The following is a 26,706-nucleotide window of genomic DNA, read 5'->3' as shown; positions in this document are numbered from 1 at the left end:
TTCAGTTTTTGATTTCATCATTTTATATTATTTTGTTCAAATATTGAATTTACTTGGCCGTAGGTAAAAACGATGTTTAAATAATTTTCTTTATACATTCTGCTAGACCAAAAGAACCTCCGAAAAACCGTTTTCCAGTAACATTGCTTAAATTAGGTCGAAAATAAATTGTGTTAAAGTCCTTTCATTACACGTGTATAAAAATAACAATGCGCTTACCGCTGCGTTCACCGTAAATCACCGTACGGTCATTAGATTATCTGATTTAAAATTACATTCTTCCCACATTCCGTTGAGCGCATGCGCTCTAGGCTGCATTGATCGCATACCTAAAACAACCGCGCGCTAAATAAGTCAATTAATAATTAACGTAACGAATTCTAGCTTTCCACAATAATTGGGACAAGTTAGCTCTTTATATAAAGTAATAATCTAAAGCGTAATTATTAGGTACGCGTTTCTCTTGCACCTACACTGGCCTGCACGCTTATCACTGCTCAGTACTAGATCTGAGGGACACGACAGCTGGGGCTGTTAATGGCTGCTTGCCTATTGAGCATCAGGTGTATGAAGAAAGGAACTTCCACACAAAAAAAGAAGCGTTTTCTTTCGGCCGGTGTGATCGCTGATATTGTTTCAGTTTCTTCGTTAAGCTTTTATGTGAAAGGCGTAGTTATTAAAATTTGTAATTACAAATATCCGTGCATACGACGAGCAGCGGAGCAGACCATCATTATCATCCTCCTTGCGTTATCCCTGCATTTGCCACGACTCACGAGAGCCTGGGGTCCGCTTTTACAACTAATCCTAAGATTTGGCGAAGGCACTAGTTTTACGAAAGCGACTGCTTGGAATTAGTCCGGTTTCCCTACGATGTTTTCCTTCACCAAAAACTTTTCGGCGAAAAGCGACTGGCAATATCAAATGACTCATTGGTACGAGCCGGGTTTGAACCCGCGACGTCCGGATCGAAAGTCGCACGCTCTTACCGCTAGGCCACCAGCGCTTTCACATACAGCAGCAGAGCAAACTATTTACATAATTATAGTAAACGCTGGTGGCTGGGGGCTTTTAGCTCCTTCTGTGTGATAGGTACCTACTCGTACTTCCTTAAGTCGAAGGGGTCCAATATCAATCATTTAGTGACAAAATATCACCACACAGGGCGGTTATTAGGCGCTTAGGCTACACCTAGGTGGAGTGACAATCGTTAACGCTTCGTGGCAATCAAAACGCAGTCTGGCTCTTTCGCGCCACTACATAAGATCTTGATCACGATAATCTTAGGAATCGTAAGCGATTGTGAAGTTTGCTAGGTACCATGGACGGAAGACGAACGGATACTTGTAATTACGCTATATCCGGCAGTCTGTCTGATAGATTGATGGAGATGGATTCAATAATATTTTTAGTGAAAGTAGTGTTATTAAATAAAGCAGCATTTTCTCTATATTTAGTAGCCACCTCGCTAGTAAATAATGGAATTAATGGCACTGAGAAAATTCCCTTTTCATTTCTAATGATATTGATATTTATACCTTTTTTTATATTGATATATTTTTACTGAATATATTTTTTTCAAGATATATTATTATTATTGTGTATTTACTCTTACTCTTATTGAGTAATTAGAAAAACAAATTATATATAGACTAATTATTTCTTATTTATTTGCTCAAAGAAGCAGTTGAAACGTGAAACTTTCTAATTAACCACATTGTATTTTCTAGCAGCCTCAAAAGTGTTTTACTTCTTACAGGTATAATTAACTTGAAATAATATATAATCTATAATTTCGAGTTTATAATTACCCCAACATCACGAATATAATTTTCCTTGGCGCCTAAATTATTATGAGAGGTTTTTATCTAAACTTAAAAAGATAAGAGTTAAAATGGATTGGTGTTTGGGCCTGGGTAAAGCGAGGGTTTTCAATTCACCCTCTAAGGAAGGATTTAAAGCTTACTATATTATGTAGGTCGAGGGGGGAGCGAATGCGTGTGACGACCAAGTTAAATAGCGGGTATGCCTAATAGTTTTGTACTCACGATATAGCTTTTATTTTTGTACCAAAAGCACCTTAATGCATTAGGGTAATTCCGAAAGTAGTCTAATTACGAAAGTCGCATAAAAATTACCATTATTTCCATCATATCAAGATTCCCCTTTCGGAAGGGAGTTTCAGGCACTGGTCTCACTGCAAGCTAGTAAGCTATGAGCTATCGGCTATAAAAACGAACAAAAGATAAGCGGTCGCGGTGGGACCAGTGCCTTATGTAGCAAATATAAAGCTTTCACATCATGTCCGCCGGCCAGGTTACGTAACATGATAAAAATACTAAAACTAATATTAATTCATAAGTTCTAACATCCATCGGTTATAGTACATAGATTAATTTTACGAGAACCCATAAAAAGCAATTAACCGCCATAAACTGTGAAAACAAGTTTAAAATACGTACTGAAAAAAGGTTTCGCGTGGCGATGAAAACATGATTCACCGCTTTAGCAGTATTACGATGCAGTTTTCATCAAAATGTATTCAGAGAGATTACATCGCTTTTGTGTTGCCACATTAAAATTTGGTATAATTATGTTGTTGCTTAGTCGAAAGTTTGTGTCATAATTTATATGATAAAGCTACTCACTGGTAGTGTTACCAAACGTACTACTTACATACTTACATACAAAAGATAATGAAGAACTCTTTGTTTGAAGCATTTTTTATATATTTTTCCGCTTACCGGTCTGGCCTAGTAGTTAGCAGTGGCGGCTTGTGAAAATTTATGTTGGGCAACACAAAAGCAAAAAGAAACCTACCTTAATATTAGGTACTTTACTAGTAATCAATTTTAGGCAAGCCGGTGGGAATCGGCTTGTATGGACCAGCCGCTGCTGGTAGTTAGTAACCTTACATTTATATACGATGAACACAGATTGTTGTGTGTGAGCCATAGGTGTTTTCTATTTATAAAAGTATAGGTATTATTTGTATACTTATACTTACCCGCAACACAAGCCTTCTTAACCTTACCAATGGGACAGTCAATCTCGGTAACAATTTGTTTTTTTTTTATCCAATAGGCAGTTAACAAGCATTTGAATCAGCTGCTCACGAAGTAAAATCATAAGTAGGAGCCACTTATAGAACAGACAAAAAGAGCTAAGGTCTTCAAAGGAGTTAAGACCCGACTGTGATATCGGAATTACCTTCAATTCGAACTAGGTACTTGACGTTGGATAGAGTCAAGTGGAAGAGTAGGTATCTCGGTACTCCAGATCAAAGTTCGTATTCCTATTGTGTGGAGTGAAAGATCTGTTTTGTTCTATTCGCTAGGTTCACGATTTGTGCTTGTTGGCTGCTCTGTGTGAAATCAGTGAAAGTTGAGAGTCAATACGGTCACGACACTCACGACTAGCTAATGCCGAATGCTTATAAATGCTGTTCGACATGTCAAAATTGTTATCTGTATTTTTGATAATTAGTGCTTATAAATGCTGTTCGACATGTCAAAATTGTTATCTGTATTTTTGACAATTAGTGCCACTCTTTCACGTCATTAAATGAGCATCTTGAGATTTTTACAGTTCAGTTTTGGGTTGATAACTCGGAAATTGGTGTTCATTAAAACTCTGCTGATAAAGAAAGAGACCGTCAGACGTCTAATGTGTGAATATCACGCCCTCGCCGTACAAAAAATGAAGAACATTGGAGCAGGTTACTTGGTGCCAAAGGACTTCAGAGAGCTACCAGCCAGCCAGATGGTCGAATCTCCTGAATAGCTGGAGGATCTTAGGATCCCCCCCCCCGGTTTTAAGATAAAATAAAACGTACTAATATTAATAATAGTACTGAGTACTACTATTACTATCATAATTAGAATTAACGAAATAAATTGAAATATTCAAGCTGTAAACTGCCTAAAAGGCTGTAGCAGACTGCAGAAATACTACATAATAGTATAAATGTCGAAATTGTTTCAGTGCCAACTTTAAACCGGTGGTTTCGTTGGCCAACTTCGGACACTTGCTAGCTGCTACACTTTATTTCCAACTTTTTGACATAATAACGGCGTAGGGTCATCACTATCCGAAACATTTTCAATGCATAGCGCTAACAGAGCGAAGCAGGAAGTCGTAAATAAGCTGCTATTTGGATTGTGTCTGAAAACAAGCGTAGTGTAAAAATAATAATGCTCTTGGGACATGTTTGCACGTATGAATTTACGTGACAGTTTTAACGTTACAACGCTAAATAGAGAACCCGAAGCGAACGTTTCCATAGTTACTCGTAGGTCTAGATTTTGCGTTATATGTGTGAAATAACACTAATAACTTTGCTCAGATTATATGTATAAATATCAAATATACTTATGTACATAAAGAAGGGCGACATGACTACCTTATTAGGTGTATATCTGGAGTTAGAGTTTCGAATTCTGAAGGTACTGCGTCGTTCCGGACTCTATGGTTATGGAGGCTCTATTAATGCAGCGGCAGCTAAGGTGGTGTGGGCATGTCCCTTCCCTTCGTATGGATGACGGCCGCTTGCCTAAAACTGTATTTTACTCTGAATTGGTGGACGGTAAGCGGAAGCATGGCGGTCAGCATCTGATGATGTGTGCTCAAACGGCACAGCGTTGGACGTCAGCAACGCAAAGACAGACCGAAGCCCTCCTACGTATATGCATACAATACCTCTGGCCAACACTATTGTAGCACTTGCCAGAGTCTTTAAGACGAAGTTCGGCCTGGCCAGCCATATTAGAGCCTATAAAAGGCGTAATCCATAGTTGCTGAGGTAGCCGTCACCGAAATCGCTGAGGAGGACTATATATAATTATATACTAGTATCTGGAGTGCCTATTGTTTTGGGGCTATAATACAAAGTGCAATTTTGGTAAACAAAAAAATTTGTTTTAAAATAAATTGAAGAACTGTAAAAACTTTTAAGTGTGGACTTCACCGAAGCTCTGCGTTAAATGTTGCCAGTATTCCCGAGATACTGTCGCAATTACTCGATGTGAATGAAAATAATATTTTACTACTTTTTATGTGCGGTATCTTACAACTGTCCTGTAACTCAAAGTTAGTTGAAACATTTGAAACGTTTTTGAAGTTGACAATGTTTTGTAATATGTTGGTACGTAATTTATGTAAATTAATGTTAAGACAATACATATATTATTGGCTGATAGCTCACCAAAAAGTCGCATAAAAAATTCTCGTAAAATTTAAACAAAAAGCGGTCCCACGGTACTGATTGAAAACCTAGAAGAGTGAACTTTATGTCTCTCGTTCAGTATTATGATATACTTCATGCGATGATACGGGACAACATTAGGTTATTTAGATCCTGCTTTATACCCTTGGTCTATATTTTATATGTCTAATTGTCTATGGGAAACATGAGACTTATATTGACCGGGATATAAACCGTGATTACCTTTTTAATTTAAATTCCTAATGAAAATAACCGTGAATCATTCAAAACTCTTATGGTACTTATAGACATGTTAGTGTTGTAAAGCGACCTTGTGAAGTCTAGCAGCTGTAACTGTCAAGCGACGTTGTTAATCCAAAGTAAGCCTAGGCTCGGTCACGTCAGTGAACTGGCTAATCGCCTCGTCTGAAATCTCTTGAGCCATCTACGTGGCGATTTAGAATGAAACAATTAGTTAAGAAGACAATCGTTTTAATTCTTGTAAGTACCACAAAGGTTTTGTAAAGTATGTAACCAAAACAGTTAAACTTTATTGAGTCATGTATAAACTTGTTTTTCTATACTTATGTTAATATAGTTATCGTGATTACTCTTAATGAAGAGTCTCCCTATGACTTTCGTATATTTAAATATTTAAAAGTAAGTTGTTTTGCTACAGGAAAAAGTTCATTATAATTAATGTGCAAAAATACTAATTTATCACATTTTTGTTAAAATTACTGGAGCGGATACAGGCCTTTCTGTGTAGGTAAAGCCACTTTAGTACATGCATTAAAACTTTTACAATATGTCTCTTCTTCTTCTTCTTTTTACATCCTGTTACCCTCTGCTGGGGTGTAGGGCTCGAATCATATTTCTCCATTTACTCCGGTCTTGGGTAGTTTGAGTGACCTCCTCCCACCCCATGTCTAGCACCCTGAGCTCCTGCTGAACCGAACGACGCCAGGTCGATTTAGGACGGCATGGTTTGCGCTTTCCGGATACATTCCAGGTGAGGGCCATTTTGGATAGGTGGGTATCAGGTTTTCTGAGCATGTGTCCAATCCAATGCCATTTCCGCGTCTGTATTTCTTCTTGTACGGGTGCTTGTCCAGTTATTCTCCATAAGTGGGCGTTTGTGATCCAGTTAGGCCAAAAGATACGTAGGATCTGCCTCAAGCATTTGTTCACAAACACTTGGAGTTTTGACATTTACAATATATGCTTCTTAGAAAGTAATTATGGACACTTCTGCTGATATGAAGTAGACTAGCAGACGAACTTTGCAAAACTTAGTTCCTACTTAGCTACATAATACTATAAGATATACTACGCAGGCTACAAAACGTTTTATATTATTTAAATACAATATTCGATTCGTTTCGCGAAATAATAGCGATGTCTGATGGGTACGTAGCCAAATGCACAAACTCTCATGATAATATCTTATTCGTAGCTATCTATCTCTATCGCTTTTGCGTATTGCCGCGACAGAGCGAGACTGCATTTCTGTCGGCGTCTAGCGTGGACGATTGCATTTCGGCTACGTCGGGTAAAATGTTTCCCTCGCAGTTCGTTGTTTCAGGCACGCATGTTTGGCTTGAATGAATACCATCATGCCGATCCGTAAATTCAATTAATTTTTCTTTCACATTAAAATTTGTAATACAGTTAAATTCATTCTCGAATATTCGATTCTCACTAAAATTGAAACAAAATTGTTAACAATTTCAGTGCAGCTATTTATATTTCTTTTATGCTAGATTAATTAGGCATAAATTTTATGTTTCAGCTCATTGGTTTGGAACTGAAAGCCATATACATAACTTAATTGGCATCAGTATTAAAAATCTTTGAGTTTTTAATAATACATTTTATACGATAAAAGAGTATTTATAGTACGAAGGGCGATAAATGTCGCTACCTTTTGGGCCCGCACAGTTTGAGACCATCGACACGAGAAGAAGAAGATGTACGTTATTAAACAGTTGAAAAACTTTTTTTTCTACTCGTCGATTTTAATCTGTCAATTAGGACACCACAGACTAAACTATATGTGCCAACTTTTCAGTGTTGGATAGTCTTTGACACTTAGTCAACTATAATATTTCATTACACTTCACTTTAGTTACCTGAAAAAAATTCAAAAATAGAACTTCACGCAAGTTCTATACTAATTTGCGATACCTGACAAATTTTTCTGCATCTGAAACACATTTTTTTTAATCTATCGCGTTATCGATCAATCAGAGACGGTTATTACAAACAATTGGTTGCTAGTAGGGATGTACCGACTTTTGATTTGGCCGACTAGGCCGACTACCGACTAGTCGGCGCTTGGGTGGCCGATTAGTCGGCCGACTAGTCGGCTAGTCGGCCAGAACATAAGTTTCGACTAATTCACCAGAATTTTTGTATGAAATTGGTCCTTTGTTAACGCTCTTCATTATTTTTTACAGGTTCAAATGTCAATGAGAATATAGATATAAAATTTCCATTGATAACAATCGGTTTGGCTTAGTGGGCAGGAATTCTGCCTATGAAACCGATAGTCCTAGGTAGGACAATTATTGTTCTTTTGACTAACAAAGGCATAACGAATAGGTTCATAATACAACAATATCAGCTGTTCATTTGTGTTTGTACTGTTTTTCTGTCACTTATAAAGTGCCGACTAATCGGCCCTTTTTGCCGACTAGTCGCCGACTACTCGCCGACTACAAATGTAGCCGGATAGTCGGCTTTCCCGACTAGTCGGCGACTAGTCGGTACATCCCTAGTTGCTAGGTAATTCGATGTTGATACAACGGTGAACCTATTAACATTAATTTTAACTTGAATGATGATATTTTTCGTCCATTGATGATGAAAATGATGACTCATAGAAAAAGTAATATACCCCCAAAAACCCCCACATAATATTCGTTATACAAAATAAATATATATATAAATAAATAAATAAATAAATAAATAAATAAATATACAAGAATTGAAAAGTATAAGATTATTGTAGTGATATAATTAAGCTTTTCAATCTCGTACCGTACTATTAGGCCACTCAGCAAGCTTCGTGGCCTAAACATGGTATTCGACTGAAAAGCTTTGTATTATATCACAATTGTATGAAATACTATTTTAATAGCCTATAATGGTGTTCCGCTGCTGGACATTCAAGAACGGTATAATAAAAAATAAAAAATTCAGATTCGATGCCGGAGTTTTTTTTAAATCGCTCAACAAAAACTAACTGCAGACCGTAGGTAAATTAGTAAATCAAGTTAAAAATATGACAACTACTTTTTAATTTTAACAATATCATGACTGAGCGAGCACATTGATTAGTTTTTTATTTATTCAGACGAACAAAAATTTTCATTAAAAATCTAGTCGCGATGCTGGGCTCGAGACTTTAATAAATTCTGAGGTACGAGTATATAGATGTATGATAAAATAACAAAATATGAAAACTTGTCAACTTATAATATTACTTAAGATTTAATATAAGTTTTTTGAACTCTCGCTTGTTAGAAGTTTAATGCTATTTTTTTGCTTACTTTTTCTTTGCCAATTATGACGTACATAATATGTAATGGTTAACGAAATATATTATGTATATGACTTATGATTCTAATTAGTTCCAGTAGGTACATTGTACAGAATATACTCATCAGGAAACTACCTCTAAATTTGAAGATCATTTATTTTCAAATTAACCCTCGCACGCACACAAGTGAACCACCGTTTAACCACAATTAGTTCCCGGGACAGTGATAGCCTACCCTTTGCATTGTGTCGAACTACGGTTGCCCATTTTCCCAGTTTACTTATTTTTCGACGCGACCCTAGAATAGGGTTGCCATATATGTCCCGGTGTCCCCGTGAAAAATATAATTGTAATATCTACATTTTTTTCAGGGACGTAGTATACGTATAAGTTCCCTGCTTGAAATCAAGCATTTATAACACTTTAAGTTCTCGCGCTTTGTACACATATTTAAAGTCACACACAGGTCGAACGCGATTAATTAACATTATTTTTAAAGTTTCACCAGGTTGCACAGTGGTCGAACGACGATTACCGGATGTAACATACCCGATATTAATTTATATAAATGTTCCAAATAAATATAATCTACCCGCTTTTAGAATTTCGCGCACGAACACACACTAGCTGGTCGAAGATAGATCTTTTGGTTTGAAGGAATGTGTTCCTTCAAGCGTTCAAGAGAGGGTGAAGGAACACATAGCGGCAGTTAAAAATCGCCATATACACAAATCTGCAATCGCCGAGCACTTGCTTACTGCGGAAACGAATCACTGGATTGAGCTACACAAACCCAAAGTTCTTTCCACCGAGCGACACTATTATCCCCGGATTGTGAGGGAGGCGATCGAAATTAAAAAATATCCTAAAAACTTTAACAGGGAAGACGGGTATAGATTATCGCCAACATGGGGACCAGTGATTCAAATGTTCAAACCAAAAGATCTATCTTCGGACCAGTGCGCGGATGTTGTGAGTGCTGTGTGTCGTGCGGTGGGAAATAAACAATAACTAAAAGCGGGTAGATTATATTTATTTGTCTACCCCGAACATTTATATAAATTAATATCGGGTAGTTTTGTGTTGTTTACATCTCCGGTGACACTTTGCTGGGACGTCAGTCTTCCGCGACCACGGCCAGTGCAACCTGGCCGAAACGTTGGGAAAAAAGGTAAAATAATGTTAATTAATCGCGTTCGACCTGTGTGTGACTTTAAATATCAAGCATTTAATTAAATGTTTATCAAATTATTGTACATACTTATGTCACCCCGCACCGAACCTTATATATTACCCACATACTATAGGTTATGCTTGTGATTTTATTTAAGTGGGTTTTCCTTCTGAAGTTCTATTTCCTTGTAAACCGATCAACAAATCTCTTCCCTCTTACTCAATAAAAATAAATATAACTCTTGTTCCGGTTGACGTCTGTATACGGGTAACCTGGATGGGTACAGAAAAATTTGATGAGATCCCAGTGGGACCCCCAGTTTGATGGTATTCAAACCTTCTTGAGCTTACTTTGGGACTCAGTCAATCTGTGTAAAAATGTCCTGTAATATTTATTTATATTTGATTTATTTTATTTATTTCCATTTTTGACTGAAACTGTTTATATACCTAGTTAGATCACTTTATGTTCTTTTAAATCTACTATAGAAAATCTCTAATGAAATTACAGTCAGACTAAAACGAAATTTTTCAAAGTTGCCTCGTTTTACGTACTTATGGCAACCCTACCCTAGAACCAAATGGATTCCGCGGTCACCGTTGCTTCCAATTCCACATTTGTTTGCACGTTTTCTTTTCGAATTTGTAAATGGAAACACGATGGGTCTCTCAATAAATCTTTTGCTAGTACTATTTGTTTTACATATTTTCACACGGCGCATGCCGTTACGATGAACGATAAATATCAGCATATATAGTGGTATATTTCGATATGGTCATGTGGAAACGTTTCTTACGTAGTTTCTGTAATGCGACTGTTTTAAGATTAACATAATTTTGTATTCAGAATGATAATATTCTTTGGTCTATTTACATAATTATCATAATAGAATTTGGAAATTTGGTATGGCTCTTGGTATATTTTTATCGTACAACATGAATTATAGTTTAAAAAATCCAGAGTTTGATTACTTTATAAAGCGGAATATTAAGCTCACTAACATTTGTACAGTTTCTAGTATTCGATATTGCGAGGAAGTTAAATGAATTGTGACCGATGCATGCCTATTTCGGGTTATTCGTAAACAAGATAGATATAAACTGAATTGGTATCATACACGAAAGAAAAAGCGACCACGTCCACCGGTGGCGACGATGTTTATAATTTATACATAGTAGTGTAACTACTTAAAAAACCGAACTAAAACAATACCTTTTTAATAAAATAGTTTCATTTGTTCCTTAGTAATATGCATGTAAGTACTTAAATAAAAATATTAACAAAAAAATACGTATTAAGGTTATCAAATCTATAATAATTACAGCATAGCTACCATCAAAATTGTGTTCCTATTCAGCAGCCCAGCCTAAAAAACTAGTTAACTCATAATATAATAAAATTGGCAGGCGTCCACTGCATAAACTAACCGGGGCTAATATACGAGTACGAGGTCAGCTCTGAATATCCCAGACAGCGGCAGTTTCTACAACAACTCTTGTATGTAGATAAGATACTGTGGTATATTTTTAGTGTGCTAACAGGTAGTTAATGATAAAACATCAGGCCGTCCCTATCGCAACGCCTGGTATAAGACTTATTATTCATAAATGTTCACTAAAGTTAGCAAGCCGTAATACATCGTTTGTCTCTTTCTGTTACACCAATAAGTCGGAGAGGGACAAATGATTTTTATCGGCTTCATAACTTTACTGGACGTTGATGAATAACAATGCCATACTATTTGTTAGCCACAAATGATTATAATTTCAGGTCTGGCAAAATAGCATAAAAAAACTTGTGCCGAAAAGCTTGTGAAATTACTACTGATTTGTAATTTAGTAACCTTTAGGCAACTTTACTTGAGAAATACACTTAGAATATAAAATATGTAAACCAATGTTTTATAAATCTAGGAACCAATTAAATTACTTTCATAGAAAATATTTTTATTTCTATTTTTAAATAGTCACACTAAAACATGAAATAAATGTAATTTACAAAAAATCAAGTTTTCCTTTAATTTATACATGGGTGCTTATTATTTATTAAGTATACAACTATTTAGAAACTTTAGAAATAGTGAGTTATTCGCCTTACAAGTCTTATCTCATTTATTTGTAGGATAATGCTAAATTATACAGTAAAGTAGTTTTGTTTTGTCACCTGCTGCTTTTCACGTGAAACAAATATGATGTGCGAGTAATTATCAAAGTATGTTTCAAAAGAAAATTAAGTTTGTAAAGTTTAATTATTAGGTAATTTCGTTTAAATAGGATAAAATTACAGTTAGGTAATTTTAACCTCGCTATATACCACTGTTAGATTTTGTTCAATTACATATTTCAAGTTAATATTTTAAATAACTAAATCATCATTCGCTTGCCCTTATCCAATTACTTGGTGTCGGCGCAGCATGTCTTTTTCTTTCATATATCTCTATCAGACGTCATCTCATCAGTCACAGAACTTTATTGCCTGTACATTAAGGTGCGTATACATACTTTTGGCACTTCGTATTTACAACTGTGTTGTTGACTGTACCTACGACGACGTGTTGATATAATTATTCCAATGAAATGAAAATACTCTTCAAGTCTAACGGTGCTGTTACACGGGCAACACAATTGCCAGCAATTCACATACCATTGCCGCGTTTGTTCAATACGCACCAACTAACTATGGGGCAAACGCGGCAATGGTGTGTGAATTGCTGGCAATTGTGTTGTCCGTGTAACAGTACCTTTATCCTTGCGTGAAAAATAAGTGTCCCTTTTGCGATTCCCGTGTGGTAATGGGTTAAGAATTTCACCACCTCCTTACCTTCTATGGGTTTGTAGGAGTCGACTATGTTATGGTATCCTATAACTACTACTAGCATCCTATCACTGCAATATTTGGAGTTTCGGTTTCTTTTTTTTTATGTCTCACAAGAGACCTTTAAAGTAGTTATGCCGTTAATACTCTTGTTGAGAAGCATGTTCGCTGCATCCTTTAGCACATGGTTGCCACCCAAGAACATTTCAGTTCCCAATTATATGTGGTAATTCATACTTAAAGAGTCCTTATGCATCTACAAATCTTCTTCTTCAGTCCTAATGCATCTTAAATTTAACTACAGTAAGGACAAAACCTTTGGAATTTCGGTTAAAACGTCCTTATTGCACTTGAAGCCCATGGACTCTTTAGACATAGAAAACCATATATTATTTCGCTAAAACCGCTTTGTATGTTGTAACCGGTGTGCTACGAAAGATTCGTAGCAGCTGGAATGCTACGGTGCGACCGCCATTACATTTTGGAAGTGTTGCTGTAGCACCTGCTACAGATTTATGGGTCCCAGTGATTTCGGATATATACTGAGTGGAAATTGTGTAGAGAGCGAATATATAGAGTACGAGAAAGAAGTATGTTTCAGGCTAAGCAAATAAATATAGAAATGTAAAGAGTCAAAATTTCATGCTTGAAAAATGGAAACCTGAAAATATTTTATCAAATGTCAATACGAGTACTTCCGACAAATTATAGGAAAATATTTTCTTTTTGGTGATACCTACATATATAAAAAGGAAACTGAAGACTAGAATTTAAAAAAAAAATCCTTTACTTTGTTCTTTGAAGTGCGAATTTCGTGCGATAGCAATATGCTGTTAATAATCTAGTTATTTGTGATTGTCGTTTAAAATTTCAAACGTATTTTGTTTTAAATCACTTTAAATAGTTGCTTAACAATTTAGTTGTGGCACCGCCGCTATGGTCAGAAATACTTAAATGTTTTGAATAATAAATACGATGCCGCATTGAATCAAAAGTTTTCCTAAATCGATAGTCACCAAAGTTATTATAAATCAATAGGATCTTTTAGTACCTAATCTATTAAAACACTAGTCTATATCTCTGTTATTTTGTTACTCAATCAGATAACATGGCAAGCCTGCAAAAAATTAAGAAACCGTCGGCTAAATAAACACCGATCCTGTTACCATGCAAATTTTTACAACTAAGTATAAACTAGGACTTACCCAAAGCAATTTGAGAGATTGCAGCGTAACCACCGTCCTTTAACTCGCTCCAAACTCACTTAGCGGCACGCAATCACACACACAAGTCACTCGTCCACTATAATCAACTCGGTCACAGCACACGCATGTGCAAGCACTGATCACGTCACTGGCACGGTGGTTCAGTTATTTTCTGTTGGGGCGGGCGCGGGTGCGCTCTGGGTGACACCGCAGCCTCGACTGGCTGGGCAGACCCCAACGCGCCGGTCCCTACTTCCTCCCCTCTCTCAACCCGCTTACCTCGCGGTACGAGCAAATAGATATTAAGTATGCGCTGTAAGGACGAACGTGAAAGAAAAAACTGATCCAGAAGCCTGTAGGGCGAGTAAGGTACTGAAGACGGCTTTAGATTTACTTGTGTTTTTCTGCAGTGTCGACGCCGGTGGGAATTCAGCTTGTAGGTAGAATATTAAGCAAATAACTTCCAAGGTACTTACAAATTTTTTCATTGATTTGTTTGGAACTTTCACTTTTATTTTAATCATCTTTAAGCCAGATAAGTGCTACAATAATATCCTTTTTTGATCTAGATGGTTCAGTTAAATACTCGTTTCAAAAAATTGTATAATGGAATTGGAAATTGGTGCAATACCTACGTACCTACGATCATTGTTTACATTAATTTTGAAGGTACAATAAAGTGTTTACTCACGTCCTATCGATAAACTCATTGAAAACATATTGTTAGGGTTTAATTATTAATATCCGGGTCACTGGAAGGGTTAACTGGCCTATTCCAATGCATAATATAAATTATGTTTGCATAACTAAAACTGCAGAACCAAAACAGATAATCACAGATTTGCTCCGTGAGCTAAGTTTATCAGGGGATCAATAGTTACGTAATAGTACGATTTGAATGATGAATAATGATAATAAATAAAAGCTACACTTTAGTAATAGCTCGGAAAAAACTTAATGGCTCTGTGAGCCTCTATGGACCTTCAGGATATATTTAGGTTTTTCAGCAAAATTAAATAAATAAATGTTATAGGATATTCTTACACAGATTGACTGAGTCTCACGGTAAGCTCAAGATGGCTTGTGTTGCAGGTAATCAGACAACGATATACCCAAATATCCAAATAGAAAACATCCATGACTCAGGAACAAATATTTGTGGTCAAAAATAAATGCCCTTGGGATTCGAACCCGGGACCGCGGCGTAGCAGGCAGGGTTACTACGCGCTCCGGTCGTCAATTATGGTTTTACTTTATAGCCCTAGTGTGAAATATTTTTAAGAGATTATGGAAGTGCCGGTTAATTTACACAAAGTGCCATACACTGATCCTCTAGATAAACATAATTATACATACATACACAATCAAGCCTGTATCCCATAAAGAGGTAGGCAAAGCACATGAAACTACTAAAGCTTCAGTGCCACTCTTGGCAAGTCAGGGGTTGAAAGAAAATGAAACAGTGACATTGTAGTGACAGGTTGCCAGCCTCTCGCCTACGCCACAATTATGTACTGAAAAATATATATCCTTAGCCTTATACCTTCTTCGCCTTTATTAGATAATCTGCGACTTGGTTTCGCAAGGCAGTGTATAATTATTAATTATAGAGACGGCTTACCAAAATTAATCTCATTGGCCATCGGAAAAGCATTTTACCTTCATTTTAATAACCCGCATTATGTATTTAATCCTACTTTTATTAACAAACTAGCTTTCTTGCCCGCGGCTTCGTTCGAGCTAAATTCGAAAATTGCGGAATGCTCCATATAAACTTCCACACTCCATTTTAGGAAAGTCGGGGGTTAGAAAGAGACAAAAAGTAGCCTATGTCGCTCTCCATCCCTTCAACTATCTCTATTAAAAAAATCACGTCAATCCGTCGCTCTGTTTTGAATGTCACCATTGACAAAAATGACGCAATGATACCCTGCCATAGATAGTAGACAAGATGGCGTTGATCGCTTCAATAAGGATGCGTTCGAATTGCGATGGGGCTGTGTCGTGCGGCTGCGTTCGTCGTCTCACAAATGGTCTCGTCGGAAGATCAGCGCTGACCTCCGGGTAAGCATTATGCTGAGACGGGACCATTTCGTGCTTGTACGTTTGTAGTTTTAACCCCCGACGCAAAAACGACGGGGTGTTTTAAGTTTGACGTGTCTGTCTGTCTGTCTGTCTGTCTGTCTGTCTGTCTGTCTGTCTGTCTGTCTGTCTGTCTGCCTGTCTGTCTGTTTGTCTGTGTGTGTGTCTGTCTGTGGCATAACGGGTGAACCGATTTCGATTTAGTTTTTTTTTTGTTTGAAAGCTGAGTTAGTCGGGAGTGTTCTTAGCCATGTTTCATGAAAATCGGTCCACTATGTAATTTTGTGGTTAGGTTATAGAAATACTGTTTTTTTGTATATTATGTAGTTTTAAGTTTATTACGAATAAATATTTTGATTGATTGATTGTTTTTCCGTGAAAGACGGACAAACAAACAGACACACACACTTTCCCATTTATAATATTAGTATGGACTAGTAAGTATGGATAATGAGTACATATTTCAGGGAACCACACACATCCCTCAACACATTTTTTGCTGGCAATTCAGAAAATTCGTAGTATGTCTGTTTTGTACACCTCATCGGATTGTATGTATTATATATACTTATATGTATGTAATTTTATGTATTAGTATTAATATCACGTATATGTGTATGTTTATTCCTCTGTATTATTTTTTGTTGCATGCATTGTGTCCTTAAAAGTAGGTACCTAACTATAGTCTTTATCTTTTGTTTTTGTAATTTTGCACCGCCTACAATTTCTCTGCTTTGCCTAAAGGTTGACTGGTAGAGAATGCCTTATGGCATTAAGTTCGCCTATTGTACATTGTGTTTATTTGTTCAATAAAGATTAAATAAATAAATAAATAAATAAATAAACCACTGGTGGCCTAGCTGTAAGAGCGTGCAACTTTCAATCAGAAGGTCGCGGGTTCGAACCCTGGCTTGTACCATGGACTATATCGGAACTTTTATAAGCGAAATTTCATTTGACATTTGCCAGTCGCTTTTTGATGAAGGAAAACATCGTGAGGAAACCGAACACCAATAACGCCTAGTTACCCTTTGGGTTGGAAGTCGCTTTCGTAAAACTAGTGCCTACGTCAAATCTTGAGACTAGTTGTCACAGCGGACCCCAGGCTCCTATGAGCCGTGGCAAATGCCGGGATAATGCAAGTAGGATAATGATGATATTTTAGAGCGGCGCCTAAATATACGTTTTTCTAAAAATATATTTACTTCATCTCTTTTTTTAAATATTTAAATATATTTATTTCATAAAGTTTGTTTGTCTTTTCCGACGTATTGGTGTGATTAGCCTTTAGTTTTATGAATAATAATATGACCTTTAATTAACATTTGATCAGCACAAGAACCACATTGAAACGTTCTTTTCGCGATTTCTAAAGTCTGTAATCCTTAGCTGATTAAGCGATTCTTAATGAATTGAGTAAGGTTTTTACATTTTTCTCATTAGAGTCGAGACTATCGATAATAAAAAACCGGCCAAGTGCGAGTCGGACTCGCCCACCGAAGGTTCCGTACAAACTTTCTTTCAAACTACCTAGTAAAAATAATCTCATATTTTCATAATGACTTGACTAGAAGACAAAAGTATAGGCACTAATGAGTATTATAGTGTATAGCGCCATCTCCCGGTCAATTTTTCAGGGATAATTCTTTATAATGTTAACCGATTTAAACAGTTTTTACTTTATTGGACAGAAGATGGTTTACGTAACATCTCGTATTAATTTGAAGTACGATATACATCCGCAAGAGTGGGTAAATTGAAAGTAAAAATCTGAAAAGTTTTTTGTGAATTAAAAAAAAGTATTCAAAATACAAACACGATTATATTTTTCCTGTAATATATAGCATAAAACCAATGTTTACTAAAATTTTCATAATTTTTCGTTGGTAAACTTCGGAGATAAGGGGGGGGAACGGTATTTTTTTTACATTTTCCTTCAAAATTCTTTTTTTTTCCACAACAAAAAAATTATAAAAAATAGCTTATTTACGTTTAATTTGAGCTCTTTCCAACGATACCCCACTTGACCTAGTAACTTGAAATTTACAGTTTGCCCCCCTTTCATTTTGGCCATTTTCTACAATTAAAATTAATATATTTAAAAAAATTATACTTTCTATCTGTAGAGGTTTACAATGTTCACAACTATTCCAAATTTCAAGTTGATAGCATTAGTAGTTCTCGAGATATTTAGGAATGTGACAGACGGACAGACAGACGGACAGAGTCGCACCATAAGGGTTCCTGTTGTACCTTTTTGGTACGGAACCCTAAAAATTGAACTAGAGAATTCATTTAATCTTAAGTTATTCCACTTACTAAGATAATATTTTCATGCTAGAGTTGGCCTATAGGTAGGTAATAAATATTAATAATTATAGACCTTCAAACACACACGCAACAGCTCCTTGCAGGGCTAGCACGTGACTGGCGCAAGATTAACTCGCCACGACATAAACTACCCGTTCATATCGCAAATCATGTGCTAGCCTTGCTAGTTATTTTAAAGGGCATCTTATACTTATTAACACCAACTGAGGTGAATGCGTACTTTAACATCAACGCGTCCTTTGAAGATGATATACTTTGAACTAGGCCTACGTCACTCGCTCGCAGCTGCGCGTTAAGTAAATTCCCTAAATATGGACTAGTCACATAATATGGACTATGGCAATTATTCGCTAGATGTCGCTGTTATCGTAGTGAAGTTAGTAGCATTCGATGCCCCTGGCGTCGCCCCGCTCCGCCAGTCGATTGCAGCGAAGCTACATGTCCGCTCGTGTCAGTGATCGCCATTTTGAAATTATAAGCACATTTGATGTAATTTTTGGGTGAATTTTGTAAGATTATTACTGCTTTATTTACGGTCGCTTATTCTTGAATCTCAATATTTTAGAAACGTTGATTTGTTAGTAAATGTTCTTGATTTAATGTGTAACTGCACGTCATACCTATAATTTTTGAAAAATGTTTAACGTTCAAATGCCACTGGTTCTTATTATGGACCAATGGTGAGGTTTCAAATATGGTCTAGTGGTCCATATTATGAGGGGTTAAAAAAACATATTTATTTGTCATTTAAGACTATTTACATTAACAAGTTCCTCACATATTTTTGCAAAGTTGTACTTATATCACACTAAAAGTATCGTGGTCCATATTTTGTCCCCCCAGTCCGAATTTCCAGTAGTCCATATTAAGCTCTTCTTTTGTAGCACTTAATTTTGACACATTTTATAAAAACAAAAATATTCTTAGAGGATTTGCTTTTTGGATGCAATTTTAGCATAAGATATAATCACTAGATAGTTTCTCGACTGATTGACTTTAATTACACTTGTCTAACTTCAAAGTTCTGCGTTTTATTTCATTAAATCCTTATGGTAGTCCATATTTAGGGAATTTACTCTACCTATAACTTCAGTTGCCTCGAGGTAACAAGTGGCTGAGGGGCGCCACGCGCTCGCCTGAGTAGTCGCGTGGCACATACTCGTACCTATTATTCTTCTCAGTTTTACGTAGTAACTGAGCGTAGGTATTTATCGTTTTGCGGGCAAGTAAAGGATTTGTTACGTTAATAACTTATCAAGGAATAAGTCCGCCTATATTGTATATTACTGACTCTGTAACAGTGTATCTTTTGTTTCCTTTGTGTACAATAAAGCTTATACATACATACATATATATTAATAATTTGTGCTTTGAATATAGTGTGTTGCAATTAAAAGTACTGTTTAGAAGATGTCTCTAAAAGACGCATTTATACCAAGTGGCGCACGTCTCAATTGATTTTAAATACGATTGCTACTCTTAATTCTTGTACTAACATATTATTGCCAAGCTCACGCCTTGACTTCCACTACAGCGACACTTAGCGACAAAATGACTTGACACGATACGCCACTTTTATTTATGCAAATTTGTTTGAGCGAGAATGTTGAATAAGTAACAATGACATATCTCTTTGATTCTCGGGTTTCCTTGACGGCACGTAAGCTGCAGGCTTATGTTATGATGCTTGCAATTTTGTAACTTATCTATATGGATAACCATCTGTCACGTTCTTTAAACGCATGTATGTCAGTGTGAGAGCACACCTCGGACACCGGCGATCAAATATATGAAAGAGGCGCGTTCCTAGCACACATTATAAGCTCGTGTAGGTGAACGCGTACTATGCTTGTATGAGTGACATATCACAGGTCGACTGTTCGCGTTTTTGACAGGCAGTAACTGTGAGGTAACCGAGAGGGGGTGGGCGGCACTTTCAGCGGGGAGCGGGAGTGGCCATACTGTACGATAGTACTCTTTATTACAAAGTGGTGAGAGCGACAGGTATCTTATCCGCGTTGATAAGTAATAAAATTGCAAACATAATACGACCAGTAAAGAAAGGAATATGGAAGGTGGAAAGTAATACGACCAGTATTATTATAATGAAGGTTCCGGGTGAGATAGCTCTTACTTTAAAATGGTCTAATACTTAATTACAGTTTAAGTTTTTTTTAATAAGGTTGAAGGTTAATAAATGCATACATAAACTCACGTCTGTATTCCAACTATTCCCAATTCTGGTATAGACACTTATTGGCTTTAACTTTTTCTCTACATTTATCTCAACTCTTCGAACTTTTAATTTGATTTACCTATTTCGTAGTATCATTTCATTAGGAGGGTCATTTTTTTTCCTACCTATCATAGCTATCGTATTCGCTGCTGAAATGCAAAAAAATAATCGGCGTGACGGCATACCTACCGCAAAGAAGATGGCGGCACGACCTTTACGTATTTTGAAAACTTTGGCCAAATATTCCCATACACGCGCGTATGCAAGAGAGGGAGGCGTTTGCCCAGCAGTGGGACACAACAAGCTAACAAATACAATTAAGAAAGATTTTTTAAAGTAAAACAAGAATTAATGAATGATTTATGGCGTATGTGTTAATTAAGGTTACAATAGCACTGAAAACTGTTCCACTGAACAATACCTTTACAGGTGTAAACGCTAACATAACTTACACTAATAATAAAAAAAGAAGAATTACAAAATGTCATGACATGTCAAAATACTCGTATATAGTAATGTAAATAATAACGTATTAAAATAATTAAAATTAAATTGTAAATAATTATTTGTTTTCAGCATCCATCTTTTTAATTATAAAAACATTTGTCTATAAGCCAATCATGAACTGAATTTTTAAATGTATGCAAGTCAAAAGTCTTAAATCTATCGGGTAATTTATTATAAATGTCTATGCACATCATAAAGCTATTTTTAGAAGTTAATGTCAGTCTGACATCTTAGGGCTTGTACAATTTGTGCTCGCACTGGCTTCTCAAGTATGTTTAATGCCTGTCCGAGAAAAGCTAAAGAATAAGCTACTTTGACAGCTGCTGCATTAATTTGCTTGCAGTACTAAATTATGTAGTAATTACGAGTTGTAGCCGTAAAACACTTTTAAGCACAGTTGCCTTTGTTGTTTATTGAAAATAGAATAATAACATAACAGGTGCGCTTAAGTAAATATAATTTTTGACTTATTTGCTAAGATGTTGCCAAGTTTTGAATTTCAATTTCGCGTACTTATTTCGCTCAATATCTTCTACTATAAATACGACAAGAGTCCAAAATTACATCGCTTTTCAATCAATCAATCAATCAATTATTTATTCGTGATAACTACAAAATACACAAGTAAGAAAACAGAATGTCACAGTTTTGTTTTCTGTCAACCCCTTATTTGCCAAGAGTGGCATTGAAACTTGAGTAGTTTCATATACTCTGCCTACCCCTTCATGGGATACAGGCGTGATTGTATGTTTTGTTTTTGTATGTTATAAGAAAACAGAAATAGCATATAAAAGAAATTAAACATATAAGTTACCACGAAATGGTCCCGACTCAGCATAAAATGCTAACCCGAGGGTCAGCGCTGGTCTTCCGTCGGGACCATTTTGTTGGTCACGAACGCAGCTGTACGACGCGGACCTGAGACACAGTGAACGCAGCGCAAAGATAAAACTAAACGAGCGCCATCTTGTTGCCGCTAAGACTTTATTTCCAAAATATCAGTTTTACCGTTTTGTGTGGCGAAATTAAACGTTCGGAATTAAAAAATCTTGCTCAACGCGACTTTACATATCAAGCGCGCTTCAACTATGGATTCCCACATGAGAATCCTTGCCCGGCATCCCGGCATTTGCCACTGATCATCGAACCCTGGAGTCTGCTTTGGCAACTAATCCCAAGATTTGGCGTAGAAGCGACTGCTATTTGACCTTCTAACCAAAGGGTAAACTAGGCCTTTATCCGGTTTCTTCACGATGTTTTACTTCATCGAAAAGCTACAGGCAAATATAAAATGACATTTCGCAAATAAGTTCCTCATCGGTGCCTGGAATGTATATATTTATCCACTGGTGTATTTAATTCCCATCTATAATCCGAGATTTTGGGCGCTGTGGAAGAATTCGGCTTCATTAGGCTGCTCTGTTCTTTAATTTATTTTGACTGCGTATTCAGACATAAGTAGAATACTGAATAAGTTAGATATGTACCTAGTTTAAAACTGATAGAATCGTAACCTTACTGGCAAGACGTGTGTAGAAAAAAGGTAACTGATTATTTTCAGGTAACGATTGGATAAATTACAGAAAATTTTCATAAGAAAATTGTACCTTTAAGGTCACGATTACGCATTACTCTTAACAGTTGACGATAGTTTCATTTGATGATTAGCGTTTATTATCAACTCATCAAATGACATAGTAATTGAACCTAAAGCTTTGCAATAGATAAATGTGCAAAGAACAATACTTAGAACTTTGGGAATGTCTCTATGGTGCATTAGCTAATCGTAAAATCATCTTAGGTCGTACCTTCATCCTTTACACAAAAAGTCTAAATAGATTTTTTTTCGTTGCTACTCTGCGGTAGAATTAACGTGTCGTTAGATAAGATTTTATTTAAAGTACATAATCTACAATTATCGAGTCATATATAAAATAATATTGTATTAAAATAAATAAATAATGGGGGACACCTTACACAGATCAACTTAGCCCCAAACTAATCAAAGCTTGTACTATGGGTACTAGGCGAAGATATACTTACTTATATAGATAAATACTTACTTATATACATAGAAAACATCCATGACTCAGGAACAAATATCTGTGTTCATCACACAAATAAATGCCCTTACCGGGATTCGAACCCGGGACCGCGGCTTAGCAGGCAGGGTCACTACGCGTTAGGCCAGACCAGTCGTCAAAAACTAAGAATGGCTCGATACGATCGTAGCCTGTTTTTTTTACCAGTAACAGACGTTACAGTGAAACCGACAGGGGGCTTCTCGTAGCTTATTGAGGCCCCTGTCAGACGGCAGCTTATCCTTGTTATGGCCGACTCACTGTTTGTCTTGGCTACGCCGCAGCAGTGCTACGTCAGCTACAGAAAGGAGTCGATTCGGAATCAAATGTTTCAGATTTGAATACTATTAATGGCATGATTTGAAAATCAATCATTCATTCATAATCGATGGAATCAGGCGTTACTTTGCGGAAATCCATGTTAATCATAAACTATAACGTTCCTTTGCTAATCCGCGAATTGATAACGTGCAAGTCAATCAGTGCTAACCTGAGTAAGTAAGTAAGATCTTTATTGCAAACCATGGTATTTACATAGATGTTACCTGTTGTACTTACTTGCGTATTTTTTACATGCAATTAATTTTCCCACCCTCCCACCGCAAAAATATAAATAAATACGCAAATAAATACAACAACCCACCACCAAAAATACAAAACGCGACAAGTGTTTCGCCTCTCTACGAGGCATCCTCAGGAGCTGATGTTGACGGTCCGAAGTTCCGCATTTATTCATATAAAATCAAAAAGCCCTAGATACGATATTATGTAAGAATACGATCGGATATGTAAGTGTTAAGTAAAAATTAACATTTGATCAAGTTGGTAGCTTAGCGGTAAGAACGTGCGATTTTCAATCTGGAGGTCGCCGGTTCGAACCCCGGCTCGTACCAATGACTTTTTCGGAACTAATGTGCGAAATGTCATTTGATATTTGCATACTTTTCGGTGAAGGAAAACATCGAAAAGAAACCGGACTAATTCCGGATAAGCTCTAGTTAACCCTTCGGGTTGGAAGGTCAGATAACAGTCGCTTTCGTAAAACTAGGTAGTACCTACGCCAAAACTTGGCATTAGTTGTCAAAGCAGACCCCAGGGTCCCATGAGCGGCGGCGAATGTCGGGATAACGTGAAGAGGATGATGGTATGATTAAACACTAAATGTCACTTTTCACACACATATTGGATACACCAAACAAATTCATGTCTTGCTTGAAGATTGATGATAAAGAAATATCTACTACAATCGCGTGTTTTTTTTTGTCTTTCTTGCCTTATCTATTCTGACAAGAACGTCTGATCTGAAAACATAATACAAAAGTTCTAGTTACTGCGTTACCCAATAGCATAAACGTCATCGTCACGGAAAACGTATGATTTTTTTGAAGTGAAACTTCTACTGCGACTTCCAACTGACACCGCGTAACACTCAGTCAGTGTTATGTTACGTGAAATGCCGCTCACTCGGCGCGTAACACCCGGTCAGTGTCGTCGCGCTGAACGCGACTCACTCATTTCATTCACTTATTCACTCAGTGGCAGAACAGTATGCCCAGAATGGTTTTGAATGGTGGAATGGTTGGTTGGAATGTGTGTGTTTTATTATATTTAGATCGAGTGGAAAATGAGTTTATGTTTGTTTTTTCAATCATTTGAGCGAATAGCAATGTAAAATATTTAAAACAGTAAAAAAAAGATGTATGTAACTAACTAAATACAAAACGTGATGGTCACTTGACAAAATGTTTTTTGAGGTTATGTTACGAAGTTTCACTTCTTCCGCGCGGAGGGACCCCACTCATTGTTTTTTTTTTTAACCGACTTCAAAAAAGGAGGAGGTTCTCAATTCGACTGAATTTTTTTTTTTTTTTTGTATGTATGTTACTCGATATCTCCGAGGATCGTGGACCGATTTTCAAAATTTTTTTTTTGATCGAACGGGTATAACCCCGAGATGGTCCCATTGGCACCAAGTCGGGGTCTGACGATGGGATCTTGGAGAAATCGAGGGAACTCTTCAAATGTTATAGGCACATGTAATGTTCTTAGTGTATTTTTCAAAGGTACACCAGTATTTACGCCTGATGGTAATAATTTTATGTGGCTGAGCTGATGATGGAAGGTCAACTCTTCAACGGTTAGGAGTTAAAGGATAATTCTTTCACTACTGTACATATATTCGGACTGATACACATAATATCACTAGGAACCACTAAAAATCAACAAATAAATTAACTTTTTAACAAAAAATAAAACCGCCTTCAAAAAAAGCGTGTTACAAAACACAGAGAAACTAAAAAGCCAAAAATAATAAACCTTCGAATTCAGATTTCTTATCGGATTGCAATAATCTAAACATCCAAATTATAAACAAATCAATTATTTTTGGAGTCGGGGCCAGCCTGCGTATGGTTGGGTGGGGCAAACAGGAAATAGCAAGGCGACGAACAGGTCTGGTACCGACTACAAAAATAATTGATTTGTTTATAATTTGGATGTTTAGATTATTGCAATCCGATAAGAAATCTGAATTCGAAGGTTTATTATTTTTGGCTTTTTAGTTTCTCTGTGTTTTGTAACACGCTTTTTTTGAAGGCGGTTTTATTTTTTGTTAATTTCAACATCAACATGGAATCACATTCATCACATTTTTTTTAAATACCACGTCGGTGGCAAACAGGTCCGCCTGATGGAAAGCGATCACCGTAACCCATGGACGCTTGCAACTCAAGGGGTGTCACATGCGCGTTGCCGACCCATTAGAAACGTATACACTCCTTTTTTGAAGAACCTCATACTGTAGTTCATCGGGAATACCTTACAAATATTCTCTTTACAATTAATGTCATTTTGCGTGACAATGAAGTCATAGTAGCGTCACTTCAGGCATGAACTTTTTAGAATTTGGAACGCTACGTTCTATGACACTCATAAGTATTGATGTAACTTCTTTACCATATTTTTCGTTTCCGAATAAACGCTACAAGGTTACTGACATTGTTTTCGATTTAAACTGATTGGATATTTAATGCATGTTTTCTTTTAGTCGTAAAACATGTCGCTGCATGAAACGGGTGGTTTGAAATATTAACATGTTTGCTGGGAGTGGGATGTTTTGACGTATCGCTATAATCTTAATAAGGGTCGTTGTACCCGTATTTTAGTAAATCTTGCTTTGTTGACTAACCATTAGAGCTTTTAAGTCATTAGCTGTATTTATAGAACCGAGTGTGTTTTACTCTTTATTCTTATGTGCATGTTAAATAAAAAATGCCTGTTATTGATATCAATAAGTTAATGAGTAGGTAAATATTAGAATATAATAGAATACACATATTTAGGCTTCACTCTAAAACTAAAATCATTTTTGCTGCAGAAGGCCTATTATTCCGCTTCTGAATGACCGAATGAAATTAAATTATATACCTACTATGTAATTAATATTATAAATTATCATAATATAATACGAATTAAAATAGAATTTTGTGTCACTTTTTGTTCATAATATAATCTTTAATTCCAATAAGAA

General features: G+C 36.4%; 1 protein-coding gene across 3 annotated transcripts in view; it reads right to left on the bottom strand.

Annotated features, from left to right (window-relative positions):
* Positions 1 to 14,146, bottom strand: part of LOC125228563 — a 146,512-nt gene extending 132,366 nt beyond the window's left edge. For all 3 annotated transcript variants that reach the window (XM_048133174.1, XM_048133175.1, XM_048133176.1), the window contains exon 1: positions 13,941 to 14,146. The gene's annotated coding sequence lies outside the window, so the exon portion shown is untranslated. The remainder of the gene's footprint in view (positions 1 to 13,940) is intronic.
* Between the last annotated feature and the right edge of the window lie 12,560 nt (positions 14,147 to 26,706).

This window comes from Leguminivora glycinivorella, chromosome 8 (genome assembly GCF_023078275.1).
Source record: "Leguminivora glycinivorella isolate SPB_JAAS2020 chromosome 8, LegGlyc_1.1, whole genome shotgun sequence".
Lineage (NCBI taxonomy): Eukaryota > Metazoa > Arthropoda > Insecta > Lepidoptera > Tortricidae > Leguminivora > Leguminivora glycinivorella.
Note: the sequence above shows the minus strand (reverse complement) of the source record. Positions and strands in the feature narration are given on the sequence as shown.